Source organism: Platalea leucorodia, assembly GCF_965183815.1.
Source record: "Platalea leucorodia genome assembly, chromosome: Z".
Classification (NCBI taxonomy): domain Eukaryota; kingdom Metazoa; phylum Chordata; class Aves; order Pelecaniformes; family Threskiornithidae; genus Platalea; species Platalea leucorodia.
The window spans coordinates 28,086,483-28,098,786 of record NC_138858.1 but is presented as its reverse complement, the minus strand read 5'-3'; the positions used below and the strand labels follow the sequence as shown (position 1 = coordinate 28,098,786).

At 38.3% G+C, this 12,304-nt stretch overlaps 1 protein-coding gene across 1 annotated transcript in view; it reads right to left on the bottom strand.

The window, feature by feature from the left end:
• The window catches only part of ANKRD31 (ankyrin repeat domain 31), a gene marked incomplete at both ends in the record, with an annotated part of 68,503 nt that overhangs the window by 506 nt on the left and 55,693 nt on the right, over positions 1-12,304 (bottom strand). The window lies entirely within an intron of this gene.

Below are 12,304 nucleotides of genomic sequence, written 5' to 3'. Positions count from 1 at the left end.
TGTACTTCCCCAAAATTAAGGAGTCCCTCTCACAGGGAATGACCTTCCTACAGCCCCGAAAGGATTATACAAAAAGGAAGGTGTACACCTGTATACAAGAAATTGCAGGACTGAATAATGGGTATTTGCAGTATTTAAATGTCTGCTGGACTGAAGCAACTATTGCAATGCATAAACTTAAGGCACTTGTGTCAGTGCAGGAGAAGCTGAACTTTTAGTTTTCACTGTTAAAACCAGTAACAAAGTAACACTACAAAGATTCAGCAGTAAGAAATGACACAAGACATTTTCTCCATAACAGCACAGACTCCAAAAGGCACTTGGAACTGTAGTTTTCAGAGTTACTTGCTTTTATTCATCTTTCGTCCACACTTTCTCCCTTCGGTACCCTCACACAAAATATCAGAGGTGCTGAGCTGTCACAGCCAGCCCAACACAGAAACTGCCAGCGAGGGCAGAACTGTCACATGTAGCAGATGTATCAAGAGAGGGATGGCTGTCATGAAAGTAGGGATGGCCCCTGTCTTTTAAAAAAAACCAACCAACCAACCAAAAACCAGTGTTCAGACACTGTTCAAGTGTCTTGAGAAGCAAAACAGGGTATTTCAGGATGATTAGATCAGTCAAGATAAATCCTTGTCAAAATGCAGAGAAAATATGTCTGAAGTGACACCAGTTGCTCACTTAGCTTGCACTTATTTCTGGGCTACCATGTGCCATCCCAAGAGTTTGTCTTTCTCTGTTACCACAGTTTTCCCGTTGTGTCACCTACACCGATTCCAAAATGCAAAATATATCCACTGAACGGACATCATCAGTAGGTCCCAATGCTAAAACAATCAGTGTGTCATGTAGGTATTATTTTAACTCCATGTCTCGGTGGGGATTTCCCTGCCATGTCCTCATTTCCCAGAGCTCACCACCCAAAGCAGCGAAGTGGCAAATTGCTATCAGAAGCAACAGGTCTGTGTTCAGAAATGCAAATAAGAGTCTTGTGTGTGAGGATGTACGTTGTTCCACACCCATGACATCCACAGCAGAACTTCTGACACCAGTGAGAACAGGATTGCATTTGGTATCTTACACCCTCAGTGCACCTTCACTATGCTCGTGCCATAACACAGTGTGTAATGGAACAAAAAGCATGATCTGATGTCTAGGGTACATTTCAGTATCTTGGGCTATAACAAAGATGGGCAGGCTGAACACAAGTCCCACCTGAGAAGTGACATCACAACGCTGCTCACAGTCTTCATCGCTTATGAAGCAGCAGTCAGTCACGTCAGAGGAAGTCAACTTACACACTCACCTAGATGTGATGTTTCAAAGGGCATGAATGGGAATGCTTGGATGGGAAGTCACAAAATAGTTTTAAGGACAACTTCACGTAAAAATGATCTTAAAAGTAAGTCTGGGAATTTTTTTATAAAATAAACTGGCAGAAACTGAGCTGAAACATTGTCATTAACACTGAGCCTATAGTGACATGACAGGCAAGATTTCAACCTGTTTTGATTTGTTGAAAAAAAGCTTTTTCATCCTGAAATGTCCACATTTGTATCTCAGTACAGGAAAATTTCTTGGCGAAGTCTGAAGTTCATTTAACGTCCTGTTTTGAGAGATCATAATTGGAGAAAAGATACTCCTTTCTTACTTTGGAAGCGCTCCTCTCAGCACTCTCACTGCCATATTCTAACTTATTTACTAAAAATTCTCAACTCAAATTTGAAAGTGTAATAAAGATATGACCAAATAAATCTATTGAAATAACTTTTTTCAGCAGTTGATAGTTTTGTTGATTCCTTTACGTCTAATTAATGTTTTACCTACTAGATTAAGATTTTGTAGATGAAATATCAGCATTCTACCCTAAATACAACTTTAGCTGAGTGAATAATTAAAATCTCTACTATCTCTAATCTCCACTTTTCAGTAATTTTCAATAACAGTCAACAGTTAGCAAAAGCACAGTAATTTCTACATCCCAAAGCTGTCCTCCTCAGTTTTGGCATCAGTGTTTGGTATCAAAGTTTCTATATCTATAGACAATAATTTTTTTCCCAGTAGGGATGGATCAGTGTTTGAACATTTAGTCCCTGTGTTTGTTCCTCCATATTCTGACACAGCCAACTAATGGCCTCCCCACTTCCATTTTTCTTTCTCAATTCTTTTTCCCTTTTCTGTCTCCCTTTACTTACTATTATTTTTAATCTTTTAATACCGACTTCGATGTTTCCTTTCTCCCTTTTGCTGCCTGTTAACTCTCATGCCCTTACAAAAGACCAGCAGCTTACAGGCTGTAAGCAGCAGAGAAAGGCCCTCATGCTGCTATCCAAAACTCATCTTAGTGCCTCGGGTACAGAAGAAAGCTTAGTAAGGTAAGATGCACACACGCAGGGTCTTTCTCTGCTTTCCTGCCCTTGCTGTCCTGTTAGGTGCTCTCAGTTTTCTGCCATCTTCATGAACTACAAGATAAAGTATCAGTCAGTAACAATATCAGAATGAACTTTTTTTCCATTAATCTGGGGAAAACACATGTTGTCTCTTGGCACTTTTTCCATCCTGCTTGCCAGTAGCTTTTCTGTCTTTGTTGACATCTATTTTAGCCTTATAGTTTTGAAACCATTCTAAATGTGTTTCAACTTGTGTTTACATTTTGTTACAGTCTTACAAGACCTTGTCTCTGTGGCGCTAAGAACCTGAAAATTGCATTTAAGGCGAATTCCCATTAGTGGTGCAACTATATAAATGTCCGACCAGAATCTCCAGTTGCATAAAGGTTAGTCACCGAAGACTGACACTTCTGTGCAGAGTCACCATTCTCTGATCATTAAAACAGCCCCTCAAAGATCAGTTTTTAAAAATGGCTATCCCACCAGTATCCCCCTTATTTTTTCCAAGCAAGAAAGCGCTGGAACTATCCAGACATACGGCTAAGCATTTTGTAACTATTTTACTTATGTAAATTATTTGTAAAAGGAATTTAAATGCTCTTGCCATTTAAGCAACATATTTGAGTCAATTTACAGGTATCAGTAAATCCAGTTTCAATACTTCTGCAAAACAGGTAAAGATTATTATCACATCTGAGGGAAGGCTGAACTGATTCTCAGTATCTGTGGCAAAGTCACAGGAAATGTTATTCTTCTGACTCAAACAGATCTGGTTCAGTGCAGCTAGTCTAAACGCGGGCTACAGATGCGTAAACAAAGGGAAGATCTAAGAACAACACACTTAAAGGTGACAGCATTTGATCTAGAGTGCCACAAGGGAGTATTTAGAACAAAAATCTGTCTTAAGAGCTTTCAAGTTTCTTGGGCCTTATTCACGCTCCTCTCAAGAACTCAGAAACAGAGAAGACCAGTCACGATCCAAAGTCCCAAAAGGCATTGTCCATTCAGAACAAGTAAGGTCTTAGAAATGACAGCCAGCGCCTCGCATAAACAACATTTTTGGATCCTCTGACTCTTTAAAAGGCGGCTATAGAATTGAGGCACACTAATTCTGCCCATGCTAGTGGCAATTTTGAAAATAACTTTTCTTTCAGCTGATCAAGACCTGGTATCTTGGAAAAAGAGATGTCTGTGGATAGACTATCATTGTATCTTGTCAGACAGATCCAGTCTTACAATGCTTCCCTGGTAATTTCCCCCCCCCCCGCGCCAAATGCCTTTGCTTTTCTCCAGGTCTCTCCACAGTTCCTGATTCACTTCATGTGATATAGATCTTAATTCTTTTTTCCTCCTGTGAATGCTGGAGTCCAAGGTCTCTGCCTTTACAAACCGGTCAGTAAGGAGTGATCTTTTTCTAAGAATCAGACATACCATGCCAGTCAGGCACCTGAAGTTAAGGTGTCCATCCCCTAAAGGACACAGGCCAGCAGGGATTTTGGCTAATTGCTTTTTGATCCTCTGTGTCTACCCCCATCCCGATTCTGAAAGTACTTTTCCCCCAATAATTAATTTATCAAGTGATCCTAAATTACGCATGCTGCATTTTTTTCATTGGTAGTTATGACCCTTTGAAAAAAATCGAAGGTTATTCATAACATCTTACAAAATAAATAAATCATTTCAGTTTGGAAGCTACCTAATGGACTGTAATGACCAGATACTTCATAGCACAGCTATAACAGTGCCAGACGGACTTAGGGCACCTTCTAATAGTCCCTTAGCCTACAGTTCTTTCCTTCACATATCAGACACGACTCACCATTTGTAAGGTCAGTTCATCATTTGCCTATAACTACAATCTGTATAGCAATAACGTGGAACTTAGTTCATACTTCCACAAATAACTTTTCTATTCTGTTGCTTCTAGACAAAATGCTTGGTTTGAGAAAGTAACATTTCTTCCTCCACTCAATAAAGAATAGTATTCTTCACAAGTTCATTCTTTCTTTTTGTCCTCCAGTGAGACTGGCAAAAGCAATGTCATAAAGCAGAAAAAAAGATTAGGTATCTAGAATCATTCTTCTTTGAAAGTATTTCATAACAGTGGCCTTTCTTTTTACACTCTGTATCTGCAAGGAGAAAGGGCTTTCAGGCACCATTACAGATCAAGAATTCATGCTTTTTATTCTAAAGCATCAGTTTCAAGGTTTATGCTGAAATGTCTTTAATTATTTTACATTTCATGTGGCAGGAAGTATTGTTCCCACAACACGGACCTGAAGATGTTATACTTTTTCAAGTTAATAATAAATCTTTCTGTTTCTAAATGTTTGAAAAATGTACAATATTAATAATACTTCATAGCTTTCTTGCAAGCATTGCCTAGATAAGTGATATAAATACAATATATTATTCCCCATTAAAACTTTTGCCTACATCATAAGCTTATACAGTAACTGTTTTTTCTCTTCTTCTAGATGCATTGGGTATATGCCTGTTAGCCAGTAACAAATACTTTACATGATACGATACATTCTGAATTATTATTCTTCAGGGTCCTTGGATTGGTGTATTAAAATACTATAAGTTTTTTATTTAGCAATGCTGGGAACTCAAAACCTCCAATCTATTACAGAAATCCATCAATGTTACAATAACCTATCAGGGAAACAAGAGGACAATTTAAATCTTAGTGGCTCTTACCTTCTTTAGAATAGCTGTAACATGATTTTTCCCTCAAAAGGTGAGAGAGGTATTATTGACATATGTGCAAATACCAATCGGGAAATGGATACAGCCTCCCATACAAGAAGGTATAGTCAAGACTGAATTTATAAAGAAATAAAATATAATAAAATAAGTACTTTTAAAATAGAACATAATGGCTAATTCCATTTTTCTCACACATATATGTTTATACGGCTGTCCAGATGGCCTTTCAGTTTCTGGATTAAGTGGATCACTGTATCTAAATATCAAATTACCGAGTTCAACAACAACAAACGCATTCACTAGTATCCTTTATTAGAAGGCACTAAGATTGCTTTAAAATGATTCGTAGGGGACTATTTCTTGATATGACTAGCAGGGTGCAGGTTCCCACCATACGTTTCTTTCTTTTAAAACTTACTGAGTTATTACTGTATACTTGATTATATAATGATTCACTTGTATACTCATTTGGAAGGAAAATACATGGTTCTGTACAATTATTTCTAACCATTTTAGAAAACCTGAACTTAATATGCGAAGATAGTGGATAAGAAGCAGTTCCTGGATAATTAAAAACCGAACACTTTTTAAAATTCTTGCCATTTATAGCACCCTGAGATGTAGACTGGAAAAAACAGAAGACAAAGTATAAATTAAGTTTCAGCTCAGGTCAGAACAGCTATTTGGTAGAAAAACTAATAGCTCGTGTTTTTCATGCACTGGCAAAATCTACAGGAGCTGTGACTCATTCGGTGGATTTTATGTACAGCCTCAGAACAACTTCGAGAGCCTTCTCCTAGGCTATTATCATGTGGTGATTTAAAGACTGAATTGTTTTGTCTACAATTTTGTTAAAAGTCACTCCTGAAAAAAAAAAAAAGATAGAAGCATGATATAATATGAACGCTTACCAAGGTAAGATCATCAGGTAGTCTCCTAAATGCATTCATTTGACATTACCAGAGTGTGGTGTCAAAGAAGTCTGTCTTCTCTCTGTTTCAAGCAACGCAGTAGCTGAAGCTGCCGCCTCTTGAAGCTTGCTGTTTATCACATTGCCTTTCATTTATTGCTTTCATAAATAAGATAAGACAGATGTTTTCTAGGAAGATGATCTACAACAGTTCTGTTTGTCTTAGTCTTCTCTCAGTCTCCATGAGACCACCAAAGCAGATGAAAACATTATAGTGCAGCTGATGAATTAAGACGGGTCAGTTATCAAAGGATTTCTTTTAGAACTTGTTTCACAAAGTAAAAAGGCCAGAAAGCCAGTGTTTAAAGCTCTTGACTAGAAGCCAGTTTACTGACTTTTACCCAGGCTTCTTAAGGAAACAAGGTTTCTGTACGCAACAAAAGAGGCAGTGGTCACAAGTTTTAACAAACAAGATTCCAACTAGATATATGGAGGAAAAAATTCACCATGAGCATGGTTAAGCACATGAATATGTTGCACAGAGATGTCATGGAGTGTCCATCCTTGAAGATATTCAGAATTTGACTGGACAAGGCACTGAGCAATCTTATCTAACTTGGAAGTCAGTCCTGCTTCAAAAAAGAGGTTGGACTAGAGACCTCCAGAGGCCCCACAGAAGCTATGGTTCTGTGCAGTCCCAGTCACCTAGTTGCTTTTGAAGTGATTTGCCAGTTTCAGAAAAACCTGACTGACAGATAAGAAATACAGACATTAAATTCTTAGAATTGGCTTCGATGGCATGTAGTCCTTGAAAGCTGCTGCTTCTCTTTTTTTTTTTTTGTTCCTTTTTGGCCTCCTAAAAAGTGAATTTTGTTGGCCACATAGCTCACCTCCGAGTCAGTCACGTCACATTCTACCTTCTATCTTGCTGATAGTCAAAACAGAGCAGGTAGAGGATTTTGGAAAGGAAGAGTGTGCAGATGGAAGAAGCCTATGCTTCAGTTACGGTATGCAAAGTTACTGGAAAATACAGCTTTGTAAATTCTGCTGACAGAACTATGTGCTGCTTTGTAAAGTATGTAATTACCTAGAGCAAATGCCTGGAACTTTAAAGTACTGGTGTCCTGGTTTCAGCTGGGATAGAGTTAATTTTCTTCTTAGTAGCTGGTAGAGTGCTGTGTTTTGGATTTAGTATGAGAATAATGTTGATAAGACACTGATGTTTTGGTTCTTGCTGAGCAGAGTTTACACTAGTCAAGGACTTCTCAGCTTCTTGTGCTCTGCCAGGTGCCTAAGAAGCTGGGAGGGAGCACAGCCAGGACAGCTGACCCAGACTGGCCCAAGGGCTATTCCATACCATATGACATCATGCTCAGTATATAAGCTGGGGGAAGAAGAAGGAAGGGGGGGGACATTGGGCATGATGGTGTTTGTCTTCCCAAGTAACCGTTACGCGTGATGGAGCCCTGCTTTCCTGGGGATGGCTGAGCACCTGCCTGCCGATGGGAGGGAGTGAATGAATTCCTTGCTTTGCTGTGCTTGTGCGCGCGGCTTTTGCTCTACCTATTAAACTGTCTTTATCTCAACCCATGAGTTTTCTCACTTTTACTCTTCCGATTCTCTCCCCCATCCCACCAGCGGGGAGTGAGCAAGCGGCTGTGTGGTGCTTAGTTGCTGGCTGGGGTTAAACCACGACAACTGGAAAATACTTTTAAATATTTTGTCTACAAGCCATAAAGAAGAGAATACAGTATAATAGCTGTACCCTGAGATACCTCTGAGATGGAAGAAATTATGAATAGAAGTATTTGTCTACAATTTCACTTTGCTTCCAAAGTACAAAGAAGATATAGTTCATGTCCCCGTCTTTTACAGTCAGATAAACAGGGACGTTGTGTCGTTGATGAATATTCTGCTACAGGTAACAAGGAAAACATATATTACATGCTAGGTTTTGGTTTTGTGGGGTTTTTGGTTTGGGGTTTTTTTGTAGTTGGTTTGTTGGTTGTTTTTTTTTTTAATTACTTCCAAACACTTCTCCTCTTCCATATTATTATCGCCATTATTCATGGTAATGATGAGCCCCTACTTCAGTAACACCCAATCCAAAAAATTCAGATATACAGAATCAAGCTCCTTTAAGTCATGCCATTTTGTTAAAAAAATACAAATAAACTTGGGGTTCTCAGTTTACATCTTGACTTTTGAATCACTACACAACCTTCATCGTCTCTTCCAGCTTTCCTTCATAAACATGAATATAAGAATAGTAGAGTTTTCCAGTAGTTTCTGACATAATTGTCTGAGCCTAAGCAGAATCTGGGCACTATGCAGCACAAAATATATTGCAAGCTTTCAAGAATGGGTAACATTTCTTCACATTATAATTACATGGAGCTTTAAACATATTTCAGGAAAAATATACTACAATGGGCTAGATTTGTTGTTTGGACTCATACCAAAGTAATACCTTCAATCAGTTCAAAGATGCATATGAGGTCCCTCTTCTGAGAAGTTTACAATTTAAAGTCTAATGGAAGATTCTTGCAAATATGCACATGCAATGTTTACTAGTAGCCCAATTTTATAGCTACCTATGAGGTACTGAAATACTTAATAGCTTGGTTTCATTCTACTGGAGCAATTCATTTGTATTTAAATATTCTCCTGCCAAGTCAGCAGTTTCAGCATCACAACTTTGTACTGGTGTACATGACAAGAAGATAAGATTGACTAGCAAGAAAACTGAAATTAATTACTCTTCTATCATTTCCCAGGACTAGTGAAGCCCAGAAAGTAAACTAGTTACAAGCTAATTTATGCAACTGAGTTTTACATTCAGAATTTATTTAGTGTGAAGTAAAGCAGCAATGGCATTGTCTATCTGACTGGTTCTGTGGAAACAAATGTAACAGGCAAACAAATACAGCAAATCCATCTATGGGCTATGAGGCTTCTCATGGCACTTCCAAAGCTTCGTTTAAGAGACTCAATGAAATACTCACCCTGAGACACTTGTTTTTAAAGGAATTTCCTTCATAATAGGAGTTTGATTTTCATAGTTTGCTTTCAAAAATATTTTTGGCCAGACTGTGAAACCTGAAAAGCTTCTCCTCAGAACTGGATGCAAAAGGTTTGGGTTTTATAAACTACAGATGTGGAAACTGGGCTGGTGGTTAAGTTTTTTAAAGGTTATACTGCATGTTAACCAGTTTCTTGCTTCAATTAACAGGGTAATTGTAGTAGATATAAACAAAAATGTATATATGGAACAACATTTCTGTAAACTTTCAATCTATTAATTTTTCTTGTATTATGAATGTTTGATTTTGCATGATGCCCACATGTCTGTTGTTAGCAATTTTCTTTGGCTACAGAATGACTCCACACTCTTGCTATAACAGTTTCCAGACAGGACTCAGATAACAGGGTGGCAAGGACCATACATGGTACAAGACCATTATCTTGGTAAGCAGAACTATAACTAGTAACTGTATCTGAAAAACCATGAACATGGCTGTTCCACAGAGAAAAATAAATCCTATGAGCCATAACCTGTGTAACTTTTCAAATCATATCAAAGGGCAGTTCAACCTGGTTTTTTTGATACATAAATATGAATACAATCTACTACACAACCTATTTTTTGTAACTTTAAAGACCACCTCCCTCCAAATATTCTGCCCTGGCATTTAAGACACTCAGTCTATTTGCTTCTACTAAAAAAAAAAAAAAAAAAGAAGGGGGATAACAAAGCATTTTCTGCAGAGGATTCTCAGCTCCAGGGTTTACTTAATCCTTTGCACTGTAGCTGCAGGGCCTATATATAGGCTTGCAGAAGCATAAAGAATTGCTTTATAGCGTGGATACACTTTCAGTTTACAATGGCTGACACTGATTAGGCAGTTCACCTCTGATTTGCTTCTTTACTGTCTCCCACAGCAGACCTGACTCAGCACTGTTACCCACTTCAGTGCAAAGCTTTACCTGACACTGGGCACAGTGGGGGTTAGAGCTGACCACTCTGACTTTGCACTGTGGCTGATCAGGGTCATCCCTCTGCAGTGTAATCAAAGGTGGTAGAGGCAAAAATACTGGGTCAAAGTGCAGCAAGAACTGTTCAAATCATATGAATATTATGGAGAGGGTTTAATGTGCAATCAACATAAAAATGTAATACTGCAAACACATACTTATAAGCTCAGTCAATTCCACAAAGATCAGAGCATCTTCAGGAACATTTACACTTTTCTCTTTAAATTAGATTGCATGAGATTATTCAGCAATGCTTTTGTATCATATTTCTCCATCTAAATCCAGAAGGCATTTGTCTATGCTATTATTTTGTGGAAACATTTAACTGAGTACTTCAAATGATATGGAGTTATTTTGTTAACTACATCAAAATAACAAATATTTCTAATTTAGACACAGGAGAGTCAAACATACCGAGCTCTGAAAAACTTCATTATTGGGTCATTTAGGTCAATCCAACCCATCAGCAGAGTCCTCATTTTTCCCCAGCACTCTTCCCCTCCCCCACACAAATCAATTCCATGTCACCTACTTTCTTTTTCCTTCTGTATCTGTTGTATAGCCCTTGCACCCACCGTTATGTTTTTTATGCAGTTAAAAAAAAAAATCTTACGCTTCAATTCCGTGGTAACAGCTGCTTCTCTTTCAGTGCATAGCAATGTTTTCACAACTTCTGTTTGTGGCAAGGATGGGGTTTTTGGCTGCATACGGCTCGGGTCAAAGCTCCCAAGAGGCTGAGCAATGAAGACAGTACCAGGACTCTGATGGTGCTGGTTGTGGTTGCTGGGGTCCCTTGTGATAAAATCCTTTCCTGAGAGCATAAAAAGATCAAGACAATTTTGTTCTAAGAACAAACAGTATTGTTTAACACTGGTGTTTTAATGCACAGAGCAGTTACACTTTTTATTTTTCTTAAAGGTAAATGCTGACATTTTTACTTAGCCTTACACCACCTGACACATGTAAGGGCAGACTTTCCTCTGCTCCTTTACCAGCCCAGCCATAGCTGCTGTAAGATTATTGAGGCATTCTCCTTTTTTAAAATATATGTCTTCCTTAGCAAAATTATATTAGATCCCACGCAAATTTAACTTGAATAGTAGCCCACTAAATATATGTGTGTTTCACTGCTTGTCTCAAGGAAAACAGAAACATATGGTATCACATACGATCACAGCAAAACTTTTCTCATTCACTTTCATGCAACCTTCTTGAGCTCAGCTGCTCATTTTATGCTAGATACCTGAAGTAACACTAACACAAACCTTCTGAAACAGCTCCTATGGTTCAGCCAGTAAGAAATCATCTGGATTCCCTTGAAAACACTCTTTATTCCACACAACTTTACAGTCTTTCATAACTAAAGGTGAGCAAGAGTTGTTCTAATCTTTATAGGTGGCTAATAGTTATTAAAGGCAGTAAGGGGTTGCCAGAGCACAAGAATTGCACTAGTCATGCCACTTTCCAAAGACCATCTTCCTGAAATAGCAATCTGCAAAATGAATGTACGTATCACGCTTACTGTAACAACTGGATATGCTTTTCTTTTAAGCCACTTTGCTGGAATTTCAATGTGAAATATCTAACACCAACATCTGCTCTGCAACTGACATCTGCTCTTCAGCTGACATCTGCTTCTGAATCCTTGTTATTCTTGGTCATTTTTAGTAAACATTATGTCATCATTACATGTATCAGAAAGCAGAGAGGAATAAATTCCAAGCCATACAATCACTGTTTCTTCTGCTTTCCTACATACAGATAGCCTAAAAGTACTGTTTATTTTCTTAACGTTTAGTTCTCACTCAGACTTGAATACAGTAATTTCTGCTTTCTGCTAGCGTGAGACTAAAGGCTCAGACTCAAAGAAGGGACATAAAGTGAAATTTAGTCAAGATTTAGATGACTAATTCCAAAATTGTAATCTTTAAAACTTCTGTTAATTACCTGCATTGGTCTGGGACTGATTTACTTCATGGGCTTTTCAAGTTTTTTGCATTAACGTTCTTCAGGTACCTAAAATTATGCTGCTGTATAAACCTGGAAGGACCTTAACCTCAACCAAGCTGAAAAGCTGGGACATTTCTTATGCTGGCAGCCACAGAACAGCAACTGCTTCACCTGTGTTGCTTAGGGACCTTGATTTGGTAGAGGTTCTTAGGACTTGCTTCCTAAATTGGGCTCTATACAAAGATCAGTGGTAGCTGCTTCTTTCTGTTGAAAGTGTTTTCTTCCCACTTCCCCATCATACAGT